The 16,748-nt window shown below is 39.0% G+C and overlaps 1 protein-coding gene, 1 non-coding gene and 1 pseudogene across 7 annotated transcripts in view; 2 read left to right on the forward strand and 1 right to left on the reverse strand.

Moving 5' to 3' along the window:
- PPP2R5E (protein phosphatase 2 regulatory subunit B'epsilon) overlaps positions 1-16,748 on the reverse strand; it is a 174,172-nt gene that overhangs the window by 89,244 nt on the left and 68,180 nt on the right. The gene's annotated exons all lie outside the window — the stretch shown is intronic.
- LOC129013362 (U6 spliceosomal RNA) lies at positions 14,793-14,886 on the forward strand (annotated as a pseudogene).
- On the forward strand, positions 16,318-16,459 carry LOC129013448 (small Cajal body-specific RNA 20). Its single transcript, XR_008493924.1, has one exon. It is a non-coding gene; the product is annotated as a small Cajal body-specific RNA 20 (non-coding RNA).

Here is a 16,748-nt window from a genome sequence, read left to right on the forward strand (position 1 = left end):
GAAACCCCATCTCTACTAAAAGTATAAAATTAGCCAGGTGTAGTGGCACATGCCTGTAATCCCAGCTACTAAGGAGGCTGAGACAGGTGAATCGCTTGAACCTGGGAGGCGGAGGTTGCGGTGAGCCGAGATGGTGCCATTGCACTCCAGCCTGGGCAACGAGAGCAAAACTCCATCTCAAAAAAAAAAAAAAAACTAAGATGGTTTTTTCGTTTTTGTTTTTGTTTTCAGGCAGAGTCTCGCCCTGTCACCCAGGCTGGAGGCAATGGCACAATCTCTGCTCACTGCAACCTCCGCCTCCTGGGTTCAAGTGATTCTCCTGCCTCAGCCTCCCAAGTAGCTGGGATTACAGGCACGCACCACCATGTCCAGATAATTTTTTGTATCTTTTAGTAGAAACGGGGTTTCACCACGTTGGCCAGGATGGTATCGAACTCCTGGCCTCGTGATCGCCTGCCTTGGCCTCCCAAAGTGCTGGGATTATAGGCAAGATAGTTTTTAATGACCCAATATGTATGAATATAAGAAGGAGTGAAAAGAGCCAGCTTATCTGAAAGAACCTAACTAAAAAAAAAAATGCACAGTTCTTCAGTTCCCTGAACTATGTTCCCCTATTAATATCCAGTAAGGTAATGCCTTATTTTTTTAACAACTTATTTAAAACTCGAATTGACTTTTTTTTTTCTTTTTGAGACGGAGTCTTGCTCTGTCACCCAGGCTGCAGTGCAGTGGCACAATCTCGGCTCATTTGCAAGCTCCGCCTCCCGGGTTCACGCCATTCTCCAGCCTCAGCCTCCCGAGTAGCTGGGAATACAGGCGCCTGCCACCATGCCCGGCTACTTTTTTGTATTTTTAGTAGAGACGGGGTTTCACCGTGTTAGCCAGGACAGTCTCAATCTCCTGACCTCGTGATCCGCCTGCCTCAGCCTCCCAAAGTGCTGGGATTACAGGCGTGAGCCACCGCGCCCGGCCGAATTGACTTTTTAAAATAAACAGAATGGTTTATATTCAAGGATAAGAGAAAAATAGGGAAAAAATTCAAAATGAAGATGAGTATACAACATTAAGTAGCATGATTTGGAAATGCCCTCTATAGCAAAATAACCTGAAAATTTTGTCATTTATTATTTACAAACGAAAAATGAGAAGGTCTAGTGCAAAGGGAATGGGCTCCTCTATTCATTCACTCACTCTATCATTTACTGATTCGCCAAATATTCATTGAACACCCACCAACAGCCAGGGACTACTGTGATAACATAATGAAGAGGAGACAAAAGTCCTGAGCTTTACGTTCTAGCAGGAAGAGACAAATAATAGAAACTAAAAATAATAAACATGTTATACGGTATATGCTATGAGAAATAATAGTGTGCAGGACAAGGAGGACTAGGCACGCTGGGGTTGAAGGGTGCAATGTTAAACAGAGTGTTCACCTGGAAGATGACATTTGAGCAAATACTTGAAGGAAGTGGGGTAGTCAGCCGAGGCTGTCTGGGGAAGAGTGTCCCAAGGAGGGAAATGGCAAGTGCAAGGTACTCTGGCAGGAAGAAGGAGCATGCTGGTGAATCTGATGATCAGCAAAGAAGTGAACGTGGCTGGAGCTGGAGTGGAAAGTGAGGAAGAAAAGGACAGAAGAAGAAAGGACAAGTGGCTGCAGAAGATCAACTTGGGTCTTGTGAGACACAGTGAGGACTTTGGCCTGGAATCTGGTTCTGAATTAGAATCACATTTTTACCGTTTACTGACAATGGACAAGTCACTTACTTCTCTGAGCATTAGTTTCCTTGTATGTAAAATTCAGCAAATATACTTTGGCCAGGCGCGGTGGCTCACTCCTGTAATCCCAGCACTTTGGGAGGCCGAGGTGGGCGGATCACCTGAGGTCAGGAGTTCGAAACCAGTCTGGCCAACATGGTGAAACCCCATCTTTACTAAAAATATAAAAATCAGCCAGGTGTGGTAGCATGTGTCTGTAGTTCCAGCTACTTGGGAGGCTGAGGCAGGAGAATCGCTTGAACCCGGGAGGCAGAGGTTGCAGTGACCTGAAATTGTGCCACTGCACTCCAGCCTGGGTGACATAGTGAGACTCTGTCTCAAGAAGAAAAAAAAAAAAAGAAAAGAAAAGAAAAAGAAAATGTACTTCACAGGGTTGAGTAAAGATTAAACGAAAAATCATTTCTAGGGTGGAAAGTGCTTTCCACAAAAAAGTCATCATTCATTTGACAAATATTTATCAAGTATCTATAAATACTGTATGGAATCAATTTCCTATTTCATAACTTATTAAAACTATCTTCTATGCAGAAATACTTATATTTGCTATTTCTGGCACATCTTCAAAATTAAACAATTTTTTAAATTTTATTCTGAAGTATTTCTAGAAAGATTAAATTTTTGACTGGGCATGGTGGCTCACGCCTGTAATCCCAGCACTTTGGAAGGCTGAGGCAGAAGGATCACTGGAGTCCAAGAGTTCGAGACCAGCCTGGGCAACATGGCAAATACCCCATCTCTACAAAAAAAAAAAAAAACAACTAACAAAAGATTAGCCAGGCCTGTAGTCTTAGCTAGTTAAGAGGCTGAGGTCGGAGGATGGCTTGAGCCCAGGAGGCAGAAGCTGCAGTGAGCCATGATCGCACCACTGCACTCCAGCCCAGGTGACACGGTAAGACCCTGTTTCAAAAAAAATGTTTTTAAAAGAAACATTAATTTTTTGTTAAAATTTTATTCTAGTAATACCAAACTTGAATTAAACAAAGGCCAACTATTTAGAACTCTCAAATAACCATAACTTCTCTTCTGCACTTGTCTTTTAAGACAAGGAGCAAATTATAAAATCCTAATTTGATAAAAAGGAATTATGGAACAAATTTCCAGGATGTGCCTGAGAGTCAGCATCACTGAAGCCCAATTTTCAGTCAGGTTCAGAAGTATGAGAAACAAAAATCTTCAAGAAAAAAGATTATTTTTTATTTACGCCATGCTTATAAGGTAAGGAAATAAGTTAATGGAATTAAAGATTTTCAGCAAGAATGTAACATTCAATTGACCCTCCCTCCCCTCAACCCGGCCAAAAAGATGTCAATAAAAGGAGACATTATTTTCAAGCATTTCAGTTAATTGAGGGTCCTTCCCCAAGAGATTACTTCTACAGGGGATAAAATGGCCTATCTACTTTCCATTTGTTTTGAAGATTAACATCAATGCCAATTATTTCAGAATAAAATGAACCTGCAGCTATTTTAACAGCCCACTTATCTGTTAATTCATAATTTATAGTTGATCAAAGACATCATGAAACTTAAAAAAAAAAAGTTTTAAAAATACAAAAAAAAAAAAAAAAAAAAAAAAAAACAAGAGTCAATCCAACGTTGCAATGCCAGCTTAGAGATGCTATTTTTGAACCTCTGTTGGGATTTTAAAGTATGAGAGCTTAAGCTCCTGAGATTGACACAGGACTGAGTACAGTGGAATAGCTTCTAATTCCAAGAGTAATAAAGGGTGTACATTTATAATTAAAGTCATAATCTCGGCAGTAAAATCCAGGGATGGCATGTAGTACACAGGCATGTAGTACACAGTCCCCTAATTGTGAAGCTCTCCCATGCTTCATACAAAGGATACTACCTAATTAATATAGTTAAATACAAATGTAAGCCCACATAGAACAGTTGAGGAAATCCAAAATTCAAATCTGAAATACCATGACAACAGACAAGAAACCCATTTCAAAGCTTTCTTTCCTAGTGTGTATAAAAGCAGAATTATTCAAGCATAAAACAATAAAGATGGAGAAACTTACAAGTGTGTACTTATGTATGCATGTGTGTATGCGGGTATGAACAGTTTTGAGTATATGACTCCAAAATCAAAACTTGGAGAACAGTAATGCAGAGAGTTTAAAAAGGACAGGGAACGTGTCTGGGAAGCTTAACACTTTCAGAACAGAAAAGTATTTAAAAACACTATTGGCCGGGTGCAGTGGCTCACGCCTGTAATCCCAGCACTTTGGGAGGCCAAGGCGGGCAAATCACGAGGTCAGGAGATTGAGACCATCCTGGCTAACACGGTGAAACCCCATCTCTACTAAAAATACAAAAAATTAGCCAGGCATGATGGTGGGCGCCTGTAGTCCCAGCTACTCGGGAGGCTGAGGCAGGAGAATGGCGTGAACCCGGGAGGCGGAGCTTGCAAATGAGCCAAGATCGTGCCACTGTCCAGCCTGGGTGACAGAGCGAGACTCCGTCTCAAAAAAAAAAAAAAAAAACCACCACTATTTACAACATGTTTCTTCTATGCTGCTGGTTTCCTAGCCTCAAAACATCCGTCTCCAAGGGTAAGACAGTCACTGAAACCTAAAGATATGCATGCTTACAATGCAATTCTAAGCACAGCCTTTTTCTGAATCTTGATATAATTCAGCACTCTATGTCTAATATTGTAACCCAGAGTTTAGCTAAACACGCCACGGGGTAGTACAAACATTTTCTCCTCAGATTATACTGAAAATGACTTTCCCTTTCAGAAAACATATTATATAACTCTATCTTCTACTTAAGGAGCCAGACAACATATGAGAAATAAGAGTTGACCTTAATAAGTATAATAAAGTTAAAACTAAGCTCGGCAACTAGGTCCACTATCTCAAAAGTCTGTCAGTTATAATTCTAGAAAAACATCACAGAAACGTTTAAGATGTCAAATGAATTCAATTTCTTTCAGCATAATTGGGAACTTGAGAAAGAAATGTAAGCCCATTCTGCATTCTTCCAGATGGCTGAGGTTGTCCTTGGGGTCACACACACACAGACTTTGAAATCGGGGGACCTGGGTTCTAATCAGGCTCCAGCTGGGCAATTTTGGGCAGTATAGTGTGACAGCTAAGACGATGGGCTACAGAGTTAGACTGCCTGGAGTCCAAGGTCAGCTTTGCCACTTCCTAGCTGGGAAAGCTTAGGTGAGTCTCTGGCCCTTAGTTTCCTCATCTATAAATGAGGGTATAATAACAGCACCTACCCCACAGAGTTTACTTAAGAATTAAGTGAGTACATAAAAATAAAAACACATAGAAGAGTATCTGGGACACATTTGGTGCTCAATAAACTTTAACTGCTAAATTAATGTTGTTGTTAAAAAGCACTGCTGAGCCTTAGTATCTTTTACAAAATGAGCCTAAAAACAGTAGCTTTGTCACAGTGATAGCATGAGCGTTTAAGACACAGAATGTTTACTGAATATTTTCCATATTCTAGGCATTGTGTTTCACACAATGCCAGTCTTTTCTTCAAAAATGAACAATATAAACTGTTGATACATATAGATCTCCCCTCCCTTTTTGGTATGTCTGGTTGTGTAAAGCATATTTGAAGAAAATAATATTGAGCTTGACCTACTAATATAATACCCAGTGAAATAACTTCAAAATAAAGTTGTAACTTGATTAGAGGAAAGGTAAGATGCTGACTCAATAGGTGAGATGAGTCAGCTACCAGTACATGCATCAGCAACGTGTCAAAATCCTGACGGGTGAAGACAGTTAGCATTTGGATGGAAGAATGAATGACAAACAGAGCTTTTGGGACAGAGAAGCTAGAATTTATGAAGACTGCAACAATCTGGATGAGCACTGCCAAAACAAGGACACCACTTGGGTCTCACACATCAAGGCTTCCTCTGATATAATCAGGTTTATGCAAAATGTGCAAGGGAAATAAATAAACAAGCAATGTTTGACAGCTTTGTCCTTGGAGCCAAAATTTTAAATTAGTATCATACTCACAAATATTAATACTTATACATACTAAAAGTAATAAGAGTAACTTACACTTAGAGTTCTTTACAACATATTCAAAACAAACAGTATTAACCTCCCACTAAAATAACATAAAATACTAAACCACTTCAAAGTATTTCTAAACCTTTCTTTTCCCCACACACTTTGTTATTTAGAGATCTAAGGTCTTAACTAAAATTTTGAAAACTTTTAATTGCCTCCTAGAAGGGTTCAGACTAAGTCTGGAAGGGATATGATAGGTGGTTTCAACCTTCCCACAATACGAATTTGTTTAGAATCTACCATGTTTAACTTAATCATTCATTCATTCATTCCACAAATATTTACAGAACACTTTTTACATGCCAGGCACTAGTCTAGGCTATAAATATACATTATTAAGCAAAACCAAACTTCATGTTCTTAGCCTTCATGAAGCTTACAGACCAAATGGAGAGAAACCCTAATTAAATGACCATATAGATAAATATAAAAGTTAAAACATTTTACATTACAAAAAAAGGTACAAGAAGATATTATAAGGGCATATATTGTAAAGAATGAAAACAAATGGATCTACTCTCAAAAAAAGTACAGTCCAGGGGGAAGCAAGATTTGCACATATTAATAACACGAAAAAATAGAATTAAAGTGGCCGGGCGCGGTGGTGCCTCACGCCTGTAATCCCAGCACTTTGGGAGGCCGAGGCAGGCTGATCACGAGGTCAGGAGATCGAGACCATCCTGGCTAACACCGTGAAACCCCATCTCTACTAAAAAAACACAAAAAAGTAGCCAGGTGTGGTGGCGAGCGCCTGTAGTCCCAGCTACTCGGGAGGCTAAGGCAGGAGAACGGCGTGAACCCGGGAGGCGGAGCTGGCAGTGAGCCAAGATCGTGCCACTGCACTCCAGCCTGGGCAACAAAGCAAGACTCCATCTCAAAAAAACAAAAAAACAAAAAAACAATTAAAGTATCTGAATTTCATGGACGAAGTTGAGAGACAGAAAAGAAAAAAGCACCTGACAAGGAAATGGACCTCCAGCTTAGGTCCTTCATTATATCCTCCCATTAAAATCTTACAAAAATCCTGCCTAATACATGTTAATATTCCCATTTTACCTATAAGAGAGCCAAGGCTGCGAGATATTCAGTGTTATTATTCTGGGTCAATGGCTAACATGTAGAAACAACTTCACTACAAAGAACCAGAAGGGGTAACTTTACACCAAAATGAAATACTTCCTCCTCTCCATTTATTTGGACAGATAAATGTGGCAGTAGGATTACAAACAATAAACAATGATTTTTGTCCTCCTCATCTCCTACCTCCCCACCACTCCCCACTTTTTTTGAGACAAAGTCTCACTCTGTCACCCACGCTAGAGTGCAGTGGCACGGTCACAGCATGCTGTAGCCTCGACCTCCCTGGCTGAAGCAATCCTCCCACTTCAGCCTCCCAAGTGGCTGGGATTACAGGCATGCACCACCACACCTAGCTAATTTTTGTAGTTTTTGTAAAGACAGTGTTTCACTATGTTACCCAGGGTGGTCTTGAACTCCTGGGCTCAAAGGATCCTTGCCGCCTGGACCTCCCAAAGTGCTGGGATTACAAGCGTGAGCCCCTGCATCTGGCCTCCCACCTCCCTACTTATAGCCCACTTCCAACCCCCAAGGCACACAGTATTCCACAATCACAGTCTGCACTCATAACCTTTCCATAAGTTTAAAAAAAAAAAAAAAACCGACTTGCCCTCTGATAATGTGGTGACTGATTATCCTGTCTACTAAAGGGTTAAGGGGTTATCTCTAGGAAGAACATATTTATATTATTAAAAAATACTTCATAGTGACAATAACAAAATGGCTTCATCCAATTGCATAATTTTAATAGGAATTTCCAGCATAAAACAAGCAAATTATCTGAAGACTCTACTGACACCTAATCTACTTTTACAGGATCATAAAGACAAGCCTTTATCAACAGATTAAAAAAAAAAAAAAAACGTGGCTGAGCACAATGGCTCACACCTATAATCCCAGCACTTTTGGAGGCTGAGGTGGGAAGATCAACACAGAAGGACCCCTGTCTCTACAAAAAAAAAAAAAAAGTTAACAGCATCCTAATAAAAAGAGAAAATGTCTAATTCTGAAATTTTGACAATTTACATTGCTTGCTTGTACCATTAATGCACCCTGATATTACAAAGGTGACCAAGCAATAGCTTCTGAACCATTTTTTACCCCACCCTGAAGTCCAAAGACAAGCACAGCATGCAGATGACAACATTTCTTTGAAAAAAACCAAGTGGGGCAAGTTCAAGAGAGACCACTCTGAATGACATTCATCTAGATTCCAGAAACTCTCATATTACATAAATCTGCAAAAACACGCACCAGGCTCTCTTTGGGAATGGAGAGTACACATAAAAATGCGTAAGTTTCAAATTTCTGATAAAGCCAGATGTCTTATGTATAGATTGTTCATAGACCCAGATGGGCCAGAAGAACCTCATTCATACAACTCTCACAATTTTTCAGAATCTATCCTCTATTCAAAATATCATGATCTCCTACAGACAATATATTCTTTCAGGATCTTGACTATAAACAATGTCAAAATACACTTGTTAATTAATGAATGAATAACCCAAAATAAACAAGAGTCACTGAAGACAGGTCAGGTATTAGAAAAAGATACGCATTCTAAAGAGCCATTTCCTGTTTCACAATAAATAGTTTCTGAAAATCTTGAATGAGTCATCCTTTCCCAGTCATATCATGTATACATAATAATAGTAAAAACTTAGTAAGCACTTACTCTGTGGCAGTCACTATTCTAAGGACTTTACATGTACTAACTCCTTTAACCCTTTCTACAATGCTGTGAGGTAGGTATTACCAACCTTATTTTTACATATAAAAATTGACCCAAAGATATTTAGTAACTTGCCCACCATCACACAGCTGAAAGGGGGCCCTGCTGAGCTTCAGACCTCCATAATCTGGCACCTGTACACTATCCCACCTCTGCTAAAGACTAATGAGAGCTGGCTTATCACTACTGATCATTTTTGTTTTCATCTAATACCTACAACATACACTGGAGGGACCATCTGGAAGGGTTAATCTTCTTAATCTTCCTAACAGACTCCTTAACATAGATTGAGGCAGACAAGCATTCTGTCATCTATCTCCTCTTTGTACCAAGCAAAATGCAACTACCAGGAGTTAGAAAGATTCTCCAGCTGGCCTGTTATTTCTGTTAATATTTAAAAGCCCCCTTAGGCTGGGCACAGTGACTCATGCCTGTCATCCCAGCACTGTTGGAGGCCAAGGCAGGTGGATCACCTGAGTCAGATGTTCAAGACCAACCTGGCCAACATGGCGAAACCCCATCTCTACTAAAAATACAAAAATTAATCGGGCATGGTGACGGGCGCCTGTAATCCCAGCTACTCGGGAGGCTAAGGCAGGAGAATCAGTTGAACCCAGGAGGCGGAGGTTGCAGTGAGCTGAGATCGTGCCATTGCACTCCAGTCTGGGTGACAAGAGTCAATCTCCATCTCAAAAAAAATAAAATAAAGGACGCCTTTACATTAGTGTTAAGTCTCTCGAAAGATGATTCGAAGTCTTCTCTAACCTTCCAGCCTTCTCCTTTGCACTAAAGCTGGCTTACTTCAAGACTTCAACCTTGTTTGGATTTAATTTACTGTTCAGGAAAATGTAATGACACAGAAGTTTGGTTGTTTCATTTTGTTCTGAACACCTGACATTTGTTGAACTCGCATACGATTTGAAGTCTAACTGAGAGTTCAAATCTGTATTATCACCAGCACAGCCTAAGGTCAATTAAAAAGCCTGTTAGGTTGAATTGCTTTCAGCTGGTGATGGGACCGAAAGGAAGCATGAATAGAAAAAGGAATAAACAAAGGAAAAGTGGAAGATATTTTAGGCAAGAACAGCATGGAGGTGAGAGTGAGCACATTACGGGAGAAATTATAAGAAGATACGCATGTCTAGGGCATGGAAGACAGGTAACTAGAAAGAGTGGGAAACGAGAGGGAGGAATGAGAACATACCTGGCCAGAAAGGACTTTACAAACTGCAGGTTAACCTGGGCTTCTTGTGGCTGACAACACAGAAATGTGGGACAGGAGCAAACATAATGAGAAGTGTTTTAGCGGGGGCTGAAGGGAGGCAATCAAATTAGCCAAAAACAATGTCATCAGAACCAAGCATGAAGAGTTATGAGGGCTTATACAAAGCTGATGGCCATAGAAGAAAAAGAAGACTGAGATACCAGAAGGTAAGAAACAAAGGGATTTTTAAAATTACATTAGATATAACAGAAAGGAAAGATAGTCAAAGATTACTAATGTTTCCAGGTTGGGAGAATGATGACACTGTCGGTAAAAATGAAACAATCAGACAGAGAAGTTAGTCAAGGAAGTTCATGAACTGTAGTGGCAACAATGGAATGTGAGGTAACTCCAAGGGAGTTAGAACTGGAAATAGAACTGGAAACAAGGGGCTAAATTAAACGGTAGAGATTCCAGAGTTTTCCCATAAAGGTGAAAGTTGAAATCAAAGGAACAGATAAGCTCAATGACTGAGTAAGTGGAAAACTAAGAACAGAAGGTTAAAAATGGAACCATGGGGAAGCTAGAGACAAGATAAAGAAAACTCAACAATGAGGCAGAAAACTCAGGATAGGAAGGGACAGAGAACCAAGATGATGAAGTGCCCGCAAAAACAAGAAGTAAAGCTCTGAGACATTTTCCAGTGCTAACAGTGTACTAAAGATATACAAGAGTAAAACCTTCTGTAATTTTAAAGAAATGCCTCTAAATGCTAATGAAACAACCAAAACAGCTCTCTAGGAAGTCTGAGAAATGTCTGATGCAATCAGACTCAAGAGGCTGGGACGGGGCTAATTGCAATTTGGTTTTGGTGTGGATTTTATTAAATGAAGAAGAGTAACAGGAAAAGGGGATGAGATGGAGAGAGAAAATCAAGTCTCTTAAAGTTTTTAGAAACTTGGGAGTTTTAACCCACATGCATTTGACTTTAACATTAAATTCAATTAGTGATGTCAGAAAAATTGCAATAGAAAAGCCAAGGTGAAAAGAAAATAGTGAAAGGTAAAGAGAAGGAACCTGGATTTAATTCCAGATTCAGTAAAGAATCATGACAGTATTAAAGTCGGAGTGAGCACATGGTTTGTATTATTAAAACCTGAGGGAGAGACATGCATATGATTTGTATTGTTAAAAAGATCACTCTGGTCACTATGAGTTGAATGAATGGAAAAGAGGCAAGATAAGAAACAGGGACACCAGTTAGGAGACTACAGCTACATAGGAGGCAACTGTTACAGAATCGTGGTAAGGATTGGAGACAAAGTGGACAAATTAGAGATAATTTACTGGAAAAAGAATTGGTAGAATCAATTGTGCTTGCTGATAGAAACTACTCTTGGGGGAGAATACAGAGGTGAAAAGTGACTAACAGACAGAGACGGATCAAAGGTGACTCTTGGCACTTGCCCCACTTCTCCACGTTCAGTGGGTGGGAGCCGGGTTGTCTGGTTTGAGCACCTGGGTGAACACAGGAGTCAGCAAGTAAAAGAGGGAAGAAATAGTTTGGTGGGGGAAATCAAGTGTTACACTGACAATGTGTTACATTAGAGATGTTTATAAGACATATACATGGAAATGTATTGTATATACAAGGCCAAAGTCTGAAAAGGGTGAGGTAGAGATAGAAATGCGGGCACCTCAGGTGGGCGCGGTGGCATGCTCCTATAATCCCAACTACTCGGGAGGCTGAGATGGGAGGATGGCTTGAGCCCAGGGAGGTCGAGGCTGCAGTGAATCACAACTGCACCACTGTACTCCAGCCTGGGCAATAGAGTGAGACCCCATCTTAAAAAAAAAGAGAAGAAGAAGAAAAGCAAAAGAAATGTCATATTTGGGGGGAAAAAAAAGGAAGAAAAGAAATGTGGGCACCAACAACATATAAATGGTAATATATAAGTGGTCTTAAAGCCAATAGGCCGGATGAACTCACCTATGGCAAGAGTGCAGAAAGTGAAGCAGAAGGACCTCTGAAGAAACCCAACACTTACAAGCTGAGTAGAGGAGGAAGAGCCAGCTAAGAGAATGAGAATAAACAGCCAGAGGCAAAAGGAAAACCTGAGCAGGGTCACAGAAGCCAAAGAAGAGTATGTTTCTACAAAGAAAATGTGGACAAGTGTCCAACATTGCTAAGAGACATGTGACATGCAGTGGCCCTGACAAGAGTAATTTCAGTGAAGTGATGATCAAGGCAGATCAACCCACACCTCACCCTCCCTGCCCTATCAACATGGCTTATCACTTCTTTGCTTCTTTTTCTTGGGTCTTTCAGCATCTATTCCTGCCTTCAACAGCTCTTTATCAAATTCAAACTTCCCTAGAGAAAGGTTCTGCTGGAATACCATTTCACTCTCATCTCTGTTGGGTAGAAGCTCTGGGCCACATTATGTCTTGCCTATAGATCAGATGGTCTTGGGTCACGGAGCCACCCAATCCGTCACATGAGACCAGAACACATGTACCACATGACATCCATTAGAAGGGGATGTCTAGATATAAAGAGGCAGTCTAAGTCCTGGCCTGTTTCCAACACACTTTACAAATACTTACATCAAAGACCAATGAACACTTTTAGTGATGAAAGTCTAAGGAAGCTTATAAATTCTAGGCAGTTTACTTTTTCTTAACTTGGGATGGGTATCCAGATGTTCAATATATCACTGTTTTTTTATATCTTACAATTAGTTTACAAAAATTATTTAGAATCTTTCATTTAGATAATACATTGAAGACTGACAATTTTTAGAGGAAAAACTACAAAGGCAAAGAAAAACTGTTTATAGGTATGAAGTCACAGCATTTAACACACTTAATGATTTAAAGAAAAACACTGCCTAGAAGTGGCTTTTAAAACTTTTATGATAAAATATTAAAAAATGTAAGAAAAGATAGTTTTTTTTAATAGCATGCATTCATGCCCTATTAAAAAGAAGGAAAAAGTTTCCATCCAAAAATATTCAGGCCCTATAATTTTAACCCACAGGAAAGCCAAGCTAAAATGAAAAAACATTCAAAGGGAAGTTTACAGTGGAAACTCTGACAAATGCTTAACTACAGTGTCATGAACAGCACTGCTATTATATGCATGTCTATATAGTCAAACTTGAATACATACATTCTTCATTTCAATTCATGGCCATAAAAATAGAGGATTATGATACTTAAATCTTCTATCTGTCATTGATAAACCTAAACAACAACAAAAAAGTAAAAGCATTAACACAAGCTGGAGTCAGAATATTCCACAAACAATGCCCTCACATTTGAAAGTAGGAAGAATGCTAACTTAAACCTGTATAATGCTCAAGTTTTTCAAGCATTCTCAAAATGTATTATTTCTTCTTCTTTTTCCCCCCCTTTTGCTTTTTGTTGTTGTTGTTGTTCTCATGGAAGGCCCAACACTGGATCAAAATGAGTTATTTTATTTAATGATCCTACCAACCCAGTGAGCTAGGCTGGCTAGGTTTGATACTCACTTTGCAACTGAAAAACCCAAATTCACCAAAGATAAATGCTTTGCTCAAAAGTATATTTCAGTAACGAAGATTATATTCAAGTACATATCTTACAGGCTACAAAAAGACCACTCCTCCTTCCACTAAAGTTTATAATATTAATAACATATCCTTTAATAAGGAGGCTTCAAATCCCTGCTGAATCAGTTCAAATATCACATACCATACTGTGACTTCTAAATCAGACTCTACTGTCTACCCAAGTAATAGTTACATTAATCAATCAATGATTAGTAGTTTTTAGGCATTCAATGCCCTACTATATGGGTATATTACCGGCACACAGAACTCTATACTGCTGGTGGTCACTGTTCTTCTAGCCTTAGAATTTTAAGTGCCTTTAGATCCATTAACAATTAGTAATCATAAAATAATCTATAAATTACTTATTCATGACATTCACAAATAGGATCATATATTTAACATAAACTTAACTGAATAAGAAGCTACTTTATTATACCTGACTAGTGTCCACTAACAGCTGAAAACTAAGAACAAGAGGAAGCACTCAGACTGTAGAGTAGTAGAGTCTGTTTTATGACTTTACTACAAACATACACACACACAAAATATGAATCCAATACATCTCCATTTCTGAATGGTGATTTACAAGGACCAAATCTCCACACCTCCCATTTAATTAATGGGCTGTTCTCAGGAGTAGGCTTATAAAGGCCACAATACCTACTAAATATTTGGATTACAGCCATAGAGTATCAGCATCTGCACCATTTCATAAAAAAGAAAACCATTCTCACTAAAAAATTAAGACAGCATATAATACTACTACTACACCTACTACATATCTGCCTCAGCCAAACTCAATAGACCATCTAAAAGCAAATGTGCAATGTGGTAATATTAAATAATATAAATAACCACCATTTATTGAGTACTCAATACATTCCAGGAATTGCCAACCTGCTTTAATGATAACAACAACAAAAATTGCAGCTAACATTTATTGATCCTTGATAGTGAGCCAGGCAATGTTCTATGTGGTTTACAGAAATTATTTCACAACATCACACATTACAAATGGAGAATCCAAGATACATAGAGACTAAGTATTTCACCCAAGGTCATATTGGCAATTAAAAGAGGGGAGGGGAGAAAAGAAAAAAAACAGTAATGGAGAAAGGAGATGGAAAGGAGAGGAGAAGAGGGAATAAGAAAAAAAAGGGAAAAACAAATTAGATACATTACCTATAAAACTTAATTGCCAAATAAATGCAAATACTCATTTTAAGGAAGGTCCTTAAACCTTTTCAAAGAAAAGTGTAAGGCAGCCATAAGGTTAAGGGTCTCTTATCTATACAATACAGGATCTTACTGAAAAAGCTCTTAATAAAAATGTACACTGAAGTGCTATCACTTCAGCAGCATATATACTAAAATTGGAATGATACAGAGAAGATTAGCATGGCCCCTTTTAAGAGAAAAAAATTTAAATATATATATATATATATATATATAATTTTTAAATGTATACTGAAACTACAAATCCAAAAATCCACATGAGAGAAACAATGAAGCCCAACTGATACTGGTCTTACACAAAACATGGACAAACAATTCAGCTTGGAGATCCTTCAAATATTCACTTGAGGCTACTTTCCTACTTCAAATGGGGAAATAAAAATGACATAGCTTAGCTTCAGTTAATACTTGGTCACCTGCTGAAACTACATATAAGGAAACCAAAGAAGGGCAAATTGAATAAAGGTTTTTATGATGTGGATATCTATCCTGTAGAACTGAAAACAGACTATTTTCAAATGACTTGGGACACATCGAATGACAACTTGTGGTCCTCTGCAACCTAACATCTGGCCTCTTTTTGAGAATGGTGAAACTGAAACCCAGAGGTCTCAATGAAACTTTTGGTTTCACAATTATTCCGAATCTCAAAGAGCTTCTTAAAAATATGGATTATATCTACCAATATTTACCACATTAAAATTAAAAATGGGAAAATTTTTAATATTTATTTATTCATTTCAATACAACCGTAAATTTTTTAAAACTACTTTAAACTACATTTTCCTCAAAAAAAATGAGTGAGAAAAGTGGCACCATTTTACACTTTTATACATCTCTTTAATGTCTGGCTTAATAGAAAGCAATTGGATTCTCAAAACCCACTTTTGCTTCAATTTCTTGCAACAGTACAGGTAATGTAGATTCTGGAAAACACAGTATAGTCATGAGAGAGGGAAAAACATATAATGTCTTAAGTATTACTATAAAATTAGTTTTGACCTCACAGACCCCTGAAAAGGTCTCAGGAACCTTTGGGGATCCCCAAAGCATGCTTTGAGAACCACTAATCTAGGATATGAAGCACACACTGAGAAACCATGAGAACCTGGCTCCAATTCTGACTTACCCTGAGAGGAGATTAAGTCACTTAACTTCTCTAGATCCCAATCTCCTTCTCAATAAAGAAATCACTGGCCGGGTACAGTGGCTCATGCCTGTAATCCCAGCACTTTGGGAGCCCGAGGCGGGGCAGATCACTTGAGGCCAGGAGTTCGAGACCAGCCTGGCCAATATGGCAAAACCCCATCTTGTACTAAAAATACAAAAACAAAATTAGCCAGGTATGGTGGTACACGCCTGTAGTCCCAGCTACTTGGGAGTCTGAGGCATGAGAAATGCTTGAACCCAGGAGAAGAAGGTTGCAGTGAGCTGAGATCATGCCACTGCACTCCACCATGGGCAACAGAGTGAGACTGTTTCAAAAAAAGAAAGAAGAAATAAAAAAATCATTAAGAACAATACCTATCTCCAGTCTGTTATGCCCAGATTTCATAATAAAGATGAAAACACACAGAGATACACTCTGAGCTCTGTAGAAGATGAACTTCTATATAAAGTCAACTTCCAGGGCCTCTCTCCCATGGTGCTGTGGGCGGGGGAGGAGGGGTGCTTTTCTCCTCAGCAAAGACTGGAGGCCAACATCAGCCCTCAAGGATCATCCTCAGAACTGCCACAAGCTGGGCAGCCTTGTTTTCCTACCTCACACATTTATAGTAAAATAAACAAATAAATAAAGCCAACTTCTCAGGTACTATTCAGGTGAAAGCTCCACCTGTCTGTCCCTAAACATTCTAGTTCCATTCACTTGGCACCTTGCTAAATGAACTGACGGGTTTGTTTGTCCACACTTAGAACAGACACTGAACAAAACATAACTTAAGTCTTTAGAACAATAAAGGTAAGAAGTGGCTGCCTGTATAACTCAGTCTATGTAGCACCTAACATCATACTAACAAACTAAAATTCTTTTCAACAAATCTTAACTGAAAAGGACGATCT

The sequence above is a fragment of the Pongo pygmaeus genome, chromosome 15, assembly GCF_028885625.2.
Source record: "Pongo pygmaeus isolate AG05252 chromosome 15, NHGRI_mPonPyg2-v2.0_pri, whole genome shotgun sequence".
In the NCBI taxonomy this organism is placed as follows: Eukaryota; Metazoa; Chordata; class Mammalia; order Primates; family Hominidae; genus Pongo; species Pongo pygmaeus.